This window comes from Arachis ipaensis, chromosome B04 (assembly GCF_000816755.2).
Source record: "Arachis ipaensis cultivar K30076 chromosome B04, Araip1.1, whole genome shotgun sequence".
Lineage (NCBI taxonomy): Eukaryota > Viridiplantae > Streptophyta > Magnoliopsida > Fabales > Fabaceae > Arachis > Arachis ipaensis.
In genome coordinates, this window is record NC_029788.2 from 80,336,330 (window position 1) to 80,346,389 (window position 10,060).

Sequence of the window (10,060 nt, forward strand, 5' to 3'; positions counted from 1 at the left end):
TTTTTACACAGAGCAGCAATCTTTGAATAGCAGTTTCTCATTATTTCACGTTTGGATCGACGTGAAATGTGAATTGCAGATTTTTCTCATCTTGGTTTTTATTCTGAAGGGTGGAGATTTTAATTGGATGTCTATAAAGGGAAAAATAGGCTTCGAATAGCAGCTCTGGTTTTTGGGTATTTTTCATCTTCTTGCTTCTCATTTGTAAGCTTTGGTGCTTTGATGTTTTGGCTGGTTATATGCATGTTTTTGTGTTTTATTTGAGACTCTCTTGTACCTCATTTGATTATAGTGGAGCTATTTCATTGGTATGGATGACTCGTGATTTATACCTCTCATATTGAGGGGGTGTTCTACGTTAAAATCTCAGTGTGTTCTTGTTATTACTTTACTTGCTATATTAGCTTGTTCATAGTTGCTGCCATATTGTATTGTGATTGCTTCCATATTGTTCTTGTGTTAGATATTTGTGTTGTTTCCACTGCTAGGTTCTTTCATTGTATGCCCGATGAATTCTTTTTAATCACAAGGCATGGTTGGGTACTCTTTTCCATTTGCTAGCCTCCATGAGAAGGTGATAGAAAACGTACTCTTCCTCTAAGACAAACTATCTGGACTGTACTTATGTTTCGTTAGGAAATGAGCAATGTTTCCCTCTCCCTCTGAACTAGGCTTCATGGTAGTCTTGATGTGTTTTTCATTGGAATGTAGACAGAAAATTTGTATTTGGGATCAGCCCCTGAGTATTATTGTGGTTCTCACTACAAAAAAAAATCATTTTTAGTGGCCATTTATTTTTTTTACCGACAATAAAAATAGCCGCTAATACATTTACCAGCAATTAGATATTAGCCGTCTTATGCTTTGTTGCTAAAAGGTTTTAGTGGCAATTATAACATTTGCTGGTAAAGACTTTTTTAATGGCCGCAAAAAGTATATAATTTTTAGCGGCCATTTTCTTGGCAATTTATATGGCCACCAAAAATAATTTTAAAATTGCAATGTTATTCATTTTTAGCGACGATTACTGTTGTCGCTAAAACCCATTTTAGTGGTAATTTATATAACCACTAAAATTAATTATAAAATTATAATGTTACTTACTTTTACCGGCCATTACTATTGTCGCTAAAATTTTAAGACTTTTTCTAGTGATACTATACTCATTTTCTTAGAAGCAACAAACTACCTTTTTTGTTTAGAATCTCAATTGTTTTTTCTAACAATTATTATTGTTATGTATAATATAAATATACTAAAATTAATTACTACAAAATGAGATATTTAATTAAACTCAAAATATTGATATACAAATTTCTCTTGAAAAGTAATAAATGATGTTACAAATCTAAATAACAAAAAATACTACAAGTCTATAAACTTAAAATGAGCTTCTTGCAGGGTTGTTATGTCCCCTTCTATCTTAAAATGAGCTTTCTGCAGGAGTGACCTGATGAATGCCAGAATCAAACTAGTCGGTCCATTCAGGAGGAAGCTGCAATAAATAAGGCCAAAAAGAAAAGAAAAATTGGGATGAATCAATCAATCATGAGATAAGTACACATAAGTAATAGAAGCAATATTTAAATGATGGGTTATGTGTTGTTTGAAGCTAAAAAAGCAAGGGAAGAATAATAAGTAAGAAAGAGAGAGAGTTAAGAGAGGTACAGCATCAAAGGAGCTCTGCTAGTAGTTGGAGATATTAGGCTCACCATTTCAAAACTATTCCCTAGCATTTGACGTGTCTCTACAAAACTTAAAGCATCATCTTGGGGCAAACAAGTTCATCTACCTCCATGGAACTAGCTGATCTTTGCAATACAGAGACAATTAACCAGCTCAGAAACCTTAACATCACGGATGAACAGCAACAGTTAAAAAAATTAATCCAGGTTAAAAACTGAGACGGGAAGGTCTATATGAATAGATAATAGATTGATACTTGATAGAGTGAAATTTGCAAGTGAGACGTAACTAAATCATCATCCATTGCAACCTTCGAACTTAACAAAGCACTAAATTCCAGAACATAATACATAGTAGAACATAGTAGAAGAAGATTAGGATGCAAGAAAAATGCTCCTATATTTCCTATATATGCTATCTATATTCTACTTGATTTTTTTATATTATGTTTGTCTTTAGAATAATTTTCTCTTTTTCTAACATTATGTTATATATACGATAGGTTGTGATGGTCTAATGGAATATATTTAATTAACACTTCAACCAAAATATAAAATGCTTCTTCACCACTTTATATCCTTTTTGGTTTCTAATTAATTGGTTATTGCAAGAAGCCAAGGAAAAAAAATCACTAGTCCATTCACATAAAGTGCTTTTTCTAGATAGCAAGATCTAGTGATTCTGATGAAAGATAAACAAGTACACGACCATCAAATCAGTTCTACTTTAATTTGTGATATGCATGATAATCAAGCTTATTTTAATTAAGTTTGTAATCATTTTGTTCAATAAAACAATTCAACCTCAAGTTAATTAGAACATAGTAGAAGAAGAAATAGATACTCACAATAGCCAAATATAGCAGAGATAATAGAGACAGCTACCAAAAAGCTATAATTAATTTAGTCACTAACTTTTTATAAAAGACTAACAATCAATTCTATAATTTACTCACGATTTAGTCACGTATGTACTCCTTGAAGAACACCTGATGTTCCACCCAATACTGGAAGCCATGCAAAGAGCAAACTAACAGCACAATCCTGACAGGAACCAATGATTTTGAATATTGCATTAGAAATTGTGTGAGAGAAATCCTCAATAAGGAATATCAGCTCATAGCATTAGTCTACACTCTATTTTTAAGAATTGGTGGAAACACTGTTCCAGTCAAATATATACATCAGAAATATAAACATAATAGTACAAATCTGCAGAATCAGTGTTCCAATTGTAACCTGACCATGAAGGGCATTGACACTATTACTTTCCATCAAGAATTTCAAGACCTATGTGTCAAACAAGAAATAAAAACGTTAAGTAGCAGTACTTTAACGCAAAAATAAAATATCTGAAAAGAAGTCTTAGTGTTACTTCAGGAAGAATAATACTATAAAAATTAAAGTGATAAATAAAGTTTAAATTCTTCAGAATTTATTCAATAAGTAACTTCACTAAACTTTCAAATTGAATGGAGAAAAGGATTTCAATAAGTAATCACACAAGAATGAGAAGTAATGACCAGAAAGAATATGCAGGAAAGGATTTCAAATTGAACAACTATATTTAAGCTTGTACTTCATTACAGATTCAGCAAACCAAACTTGTCTTACCTCATTGTTGCTCTTTCCTCAGCCAACATACAGAATGATAAATCCTCATAGGATATCATAGCTGATACTTTAACATAAAAATTTCGACTTCAGTACAATAACATGTGATAGCTCGAATTTAAATTTGTACCAAACAATACTTCAACAAATACAGATCAATGGTGTGAAATTGACTAAATTCAAGAGATTTAGTGTAGTTGTCTGGGGTGTGGGGTTCCACTTTTTATCATTGCACATAATTTATCATAGTTTATTCTTCCATCATGTTAGTTTAAAAATCTCAGTAATGATAACAATATTTTCATAAGGAAGTTCCGCAGATTTAAGTTTAGAACCAACTTACATTATTTGTATTCACCTCAGAAATTATTTCCTTTATAGTAGCTTCATCACCCATACCATGCTGAGTTATAGCAGTATCAACAAGAATGCTTTGACATAAGGAATGCAAGATGCAGAGGCTTTTTTTACTACATCAAACATATATTCAATTTGAATAAGGCTTCAAACCTTAGAAATTAAAACAGAGCCAAGCAATAAAAACTACACAATTTAAAGCCACACCTAATTAAAAGAAGGAAAGATCTCTAACACTCAATCAGCTAAGATTACATTTAACTCACTAAATACAGAAAATCAAATGCAATACAAGGTTTCCATCAAATACAAACAAAAATCTTAATTCATCCATGTCAAAACAGCTTTACAAATGTATAATAAATCTCAAACCTAATCCAACTAATCAAACGTCTGTCTCCCAAATGTTGCAGCTCTAGGTTTAACTTTCCTTCTAACTTCACTCCTCAAATCATAATCACCTCCTACTTTTATCTATAACCATTAAATAAAGGAGAAAAAGCAAAGCTCAATTTCGTATTCTAATAATCCTAATTCATCCTATCAAATGAATATTTCAGAATAACAGTGACAATTGAATTTCAGCAATGTATATTGAACAAAAAAGAATTAGGAAAAAGCACCAGGTTGGGATAGAGCATAGATTGGGAGCACAAGAATCAGACTTGAGAGGGAGATTAAGGAACTCGTACCTAATGATTAGAGCGCGATTCAGATTTCAATCAAAATCAACACTAGCTTGTCCGAGAAAAGGATTCATATCGCGATTAACATTGAGATGAAAACTTGGAAGAGATTCGAGCAATGAAAAAGATGGAATAATGGAGATGTGTATGTGGTTCTCAGAGAGAATGAAGCACTGGAAGAGAAGTTTGTATGAAAAAGAAGAAGAAGAAGAAGAAGAAAAATGGTGTGTGATTCTCAGAGGGAATGAAGCACTGAAAGAGTAGTTTTTGTGGGGGTAAAGAGTAGTTTGTCGTTATCTTTAAAATTTCAGCTTTTTTTTAGTGGCTATAGTTTAAATTACCATTATAATTTATGGTATTACTGTATTAGTGGTTAATATACAACTACTACTAAAAGATGGTTTAAAAAAAATTATGGCAATAATATTATGGCCGCTAAAAATTTGTTGTTAAAAATCTTTTTTCTTGTAGTGCTTACGATATAATTGACATATGAGTTTATGGCGAATAAGATAGACATTTATTATTTGTATGTTTGAATTGTTTGTGTGTGATTGTATTGTTGTGAATTGTGAATTATGTTTTATGTTCTAAATGATATATTTATTATAATTTGTCTCCGTATTTACATTGTTTTGCTTGTGTTTATTTGGTATTTGAGGTGGGACGGAGTCGGGTAGAGCAAAAACCCACCCCTACCCGCCCTGTTGCCACCCCTATTAGACTATGATCATGTGAAGGAAATTAAAGAGAGCAGGGCTGGTTTTGTTGGCTAGAAAACTATTAGATAAATTTTAATATTAAAGTAAAAAAAATCTAGAGATGTGTAGTTTTTTATTCATAAGTAGTTAGAAAGAGTTTCTTCTAAAATGTGATTCTAGAAGACATAAGTAAATAAAGTGTTGTATATATATTCATATTGCTTTTATAAAGGACTCTAGTGCGTGCATTAAAAGTGATATAAAAATGTATATATAAGTATATGTCCAATTAGGATTTTGATTTAAGTGAACGTAATTCAATTTCAAATTCACGTAATCCCTTTAGAATGATAAAATTTTCAGATCAATTTTCCTATATAGAGAAGTCACTAAACTGAAAATAAATAAACAAATATAATAAAGACTCTTATATTACATAAGTTCAGATAATATTCTTTCCACCAATGATATCGTGACTTATTGCTAGTATTATGTTAGGGAGAGTGTTATAAGTTTTATTAACACTCACCATTATTGAAGAAAGCTCCTCCATACAAATGATACAATTCAACCACGCTGCCTACAAGAATTTTCTGGGACACTGCACGTGGGAGGGAAGTGAAAGATGCAGCAACCCTCAGTAGTGAGTAGTGAGCGTGTTACCGTTAGTGCCTGAGAGGCTCACCATAGCCCTCAAATGTGGACCATTAATGTTAGTTTTGCCATATCTTTCCATTCGATTATGTCACCCTTTTGCTTTGTGATGACAATGCAGGGTCCCCCTTATTACTCATCACTAATCAACAATATCAATCATGACTATATCATTCTCTTTAGGAAGATATTTTTTATTAATTACATAATTTATATTTCATTTATTTGGTAGTTATCTTGTGTGTGCTTGGAATCCAATTTGCAACTATTGTTTGTTCAATTGGTCCCATATATATGAAACTTATCCGGTATTCAAAATTTAAATTTTAAAAATTTAGTTCTTTTAAAATGAGAAGATCGATAAAATGGTAAAATAAAAAATAAGTTATCATTAAATTTATAACTTTTATTATATATGAATTCCACTATTTTTATTTAATAATGATTAAATATTTATTATTTTCTCATTTTACAAATTTTTTAGGATCGTCTTGATCCAAATTCCAAAATATCTCAACCAATATGCATCCCATTAAATGTTTTTAACTTCCTTATCCAAAATGTGTGTTTCACAAGTCATTCTTATTATGAACTCAATTCTGCCCCATTTTAATTTTTATTTAAAAATTTTTTTTTTTGGATGATGAATTATATAGTTAATTTTTAATATTTATAAAAGTATTATCTTTGTTTAAAATATGACTAAATAAATAAATTATACTTTTAAATAAAATATTTTTATAAAAAGATATTTTTGTCATCTTCATTTAAATAATTATTTTTAATTTTTCCTTATCCACAACCCCTTTTAGCCTTATTCGTGGTCATTAACAAATGATTTGAAAGGCACACATTCAGTCGAGTGAAACATACAGTACAATGGCCGTTCTTATCTAATCAAAAGTAATAGAAACAAAAGGATACGATGAATTTGTTAAGGGGTGGAAAAAAGTTGTTTCGATTCGGCATGTGAATTTGACAAGTATAATGTTGGTTAAGAAAAAATTTGGATGATTAGCATAGGAAATAAAAGGAAGGTGAAATATGCATCTAAAATATTTCAATAAAAAAATTATAAATTAAATTTTCTAATAATATAGTTTAGATCATAAATTTTTTATTCTCATTTTTATGTAGGAGTGTGATTAACTACTACTAAAATATTTATAAAATATTCAAACAAAAGATTGTTGCATTTGCATACATCATAAAACGTCGGGTACATAAAATTAATAACATGAAACTCTACATAATAAACAATAATACATCATCAGTAATGAAAATCTTGGTAATAGAGTCGATGCCCGGTGTCACATGGTGGAAGTTGTGCCTGGCATTGAGGCCGGTTGGGCCGGGGTCTGCATGAGGTTGGCCATGCGCAGAAGGATCCTCTGGCTGCTTTAGAGGGAGTGGTGGAGATGGGATATAGTAACCTCCAGAGTAAAGAATGGGGGCATATTGGTGTATTTGAAGCTAAGGCTGAGGCAGTGGTGCAAACGGTGGTGTCAGTTGAGACGGGATAACGTGAGCAACAAACCGTAGTCTACTAACGGAGACATCGCATATTGGGTACCCAGTCACACCCCTGCCCCGTATGACGAGCCAGCGCCCGGTGAGATCTGTGGCATCCAGGCTGAAGTATACGTGGGAGCAGATGAGTGATGAAACTGTCCAATGCTCTACTCCCTGCCAGTCTGAAACTGATTTATGAGGCGTTGCATCGAGGCCTGGTCAGTGGTATGAAGCTGAAATGCATCCTCGAACCAAATCTCCTCAACCATCTACTCCCCGTGATAGTTGCTGGACAACCCGACATCATGCCAGTCGGGGGTGAGGTGTCCCAGACAGCCCGGTGCTGCTGTGCTCCTAAACCAGATGATCACGTGGTGAGGGAGGTAGAGGCGATGGTGGTGGTAGGGGTGAATCATTGCCGCCTGGTGGGATGTCCATGTGCTCCTCATGTCTGTCGAACTCGGCCTCTTCCTCAGACTCCATATCCAACCGCTCCCAGCGAGGCCTGACCCTCTCTCCCTCCTAGCCCCTGTGCCTGCTCCACGCTCTATGGCACCCCTCTCCCTCCCAGCAAGCCGTCGAGTGTCCTCTCGAACCTTCCTGGCATGTCGACGCCAATCAGGGACGTTCCCAAGAAGGTGAAAAACGTCTTTCGACTAGCTGGCATGATCTTTCTTCGCCTCCTTCTAGTTTACTATGTTATTTGATGAAGTATAATCAATAATGTGAATATAATTATTAAGGATGATTACCAATATTTATGCTTAGCTACCGGAAGTAGTAGGCATTTCAGGGAATGAATTTATCTTAGTGTTTGTTATTGTTTGTGTTTGTTTTCGATATTTTGATAGGAGTTGGGTGGGTAAAATTTGCCGAACTACATCTTAGAAATTTTTCAACTAGTTTGGTAGGAAATTTTGGAATTGCTGTCTTGTTCCTCCGTTGAAGGAACCTGAATTAAATTTAATTTTTGTAGGTGTCATTTAATTCTTGCAGGTTCATTATGCCAGGAAGTTCTATGAAAATTTGGTACCAAGTTACACGGTATACTAGGTTGAATGCCCAGACTATTTGAAACAAAAGCTGGTAAAATGTCTTGTTTATGATTAATAAATAACAATTCTATTCTTCTTTGTATTTTAAACAAGGAAGCATTTGCATAATGTTTGCAGAAGTAATGAAGTACAATGTTCGAAGATGTTGCAAGGCCTCATTAGATGTTGGCATTCGGTCCATAGTTGACTGGTTCTACTACAAGCAGTGGCTTTCTTCAGCAATTCAAAAAAATGTCACAATTCCCGCAGCCATGCAAAAGGTTTTAAATTTTCCTTTGGGCATATTGAAGTAATTGATTTTTATATTTTTCATATATTTTTTTAGGAGTTTAATACTTACAGATTACAAATCCTGTTTCTCGGATAGCTCATCCGGATTAGTTGCATAAGAAAGTTGAAAAAGAGGACAAGTTTCGTCAACGAAAATTAGTTGATGTCTTTAACTCATTTAAATACTTATATAGACATTTTTTGTTGTTTAGATTTGTATCATGATTTATTATTTTTCAAGAAAAATTTGTGTATTAATATTTTGAATTTAATAAAATATCTCATTTTGTTGTAATTAATTTTAATATATTTATATTATGCATAATAATAATAATTGTTAGCACAAATAAATGAGATTTTAGAAAAAAAAGGTAGTTTGTTGCTTTTAAGAAAATGAGTATAATATAACTAAAAAAAGTCTTAAGATTTAGCGGCAATAATAATGGCAATTAAAAGTAAATAACATTACAATTTTAAAATTATTTTTAGTGGCAATATCAATTGCCAGTAAAATGGATTTTAGCGGCAATAGTAATAGCTGCTAAAAATGAATAACATTGCAATTTTAGAATTATTTTTTGTGGCTATATAAATTGCCAAGAAAATGGCCACTAATAGGTATATACTTTTTGTGGCCATTAAAAAGGTCTTTACCGGCAATGTTATAATTGCCACTAAAACCTTTTAGCGGCGAAGCATAAGACGGCTAATGTCTAATTGCCGGTAAATGTAGTGATATGTACTAACTGAAGTTATATCAATAAAACATTTTACGTTAATATGTACTTACTTAATTAATAGACATTTCTTCAAGACGTTACTTAAAATAAACACATTCAGTAAAGTAATTAATAATCTAATTATCAAACTTTAACTTAGTAGTCTAATTATTAAACTTGGATAGTTAATAACTAAATTAATAAATTAAAAAATGTGTAACCAATAAACTAACTTCAACAGTTGAAAAACATGTACCAAAGCATTTAATATCTAAATTAATAATTTTGTAGTTAACAACTTAGTTATAGAAAAATGATAACTACATTCCTAAAATTATACCCTATCAGTGATCTGTTGCTAACGACACAAATTGTGTTCTAATTTTTGGCAAGTATCCTAACCATGGCTATACATATATGGAATAACAGAAATGTCAAGATAATAAAACTAACCGCAAAGTTTGCTGCCTCGATGTAGTACCATGTCCGTTTAGCCTATTAATGTCCGGATCACATGCATATGCGTGTGCCATCTTCGTCTTACTTAATAATAATAGGTCAGAAAGGGATAGAAGAGACGAGAAAGTGGTGAAAAGGTTGGAAATGGAGCCCAGAACGTTGCTGTAAACTATATTTATATATAGGCATGTCCCAGTCTTATCTCGTTTACAGTGTAAACGAGATAAGCTTGCACATATCTTGTTTACACTGTCTTATCTCATTTACACCGTAAACGAGATAAGTAATCCTATGTATTTTTATAATAATTTTTAAAATTATTTATTTCAATAAATAAAATATTTTTCA

General features: G+C 32.3%; 2 long non-coding RNA genes across 8 annotated transcripts; one reads left to right on the top strand and one right to left on the bottom strand.

The window, feature by feature from the left end:
* Positions 1,266-4,638, bottom strand: LOC107639460. Of its 7 annotated transcripts, none has more exons than XR_002361234.1 (7): positions 4,349-4,634; positions 3,643-3,769; positions 3,300-3,360; positions 2,925-2,975; positions 2,642-2,729; positions 1,713-1,847; positions 1,266-1,495 (listed from the first exon to the last, which is right to left on the bottom strand). It is a non-coding gene; the product is annotated as an uncharacterized LOC107639460 (long non-coding RNA). The 7 variants fall into 7 exon arrangements; XR_002361232.1 differs by having other exon boundaries at positions 3,300-3,366; positions 4,349-4,633; XR_002361233.1 differs by having other exon boundaries at positions 2,930-2,975; positions 3,300-3,769; positions 4,349-4,638.
* Positions 7,883-8,789, top strand: LOC107637856. The gene is made up of 2 exons (XR_002361238.1): positions 7,883-8,295; positions 8,382-8,789. It is a non-coding gene; the product is annotated as an uncharacterized LOC107637856 (long non-coding RNA).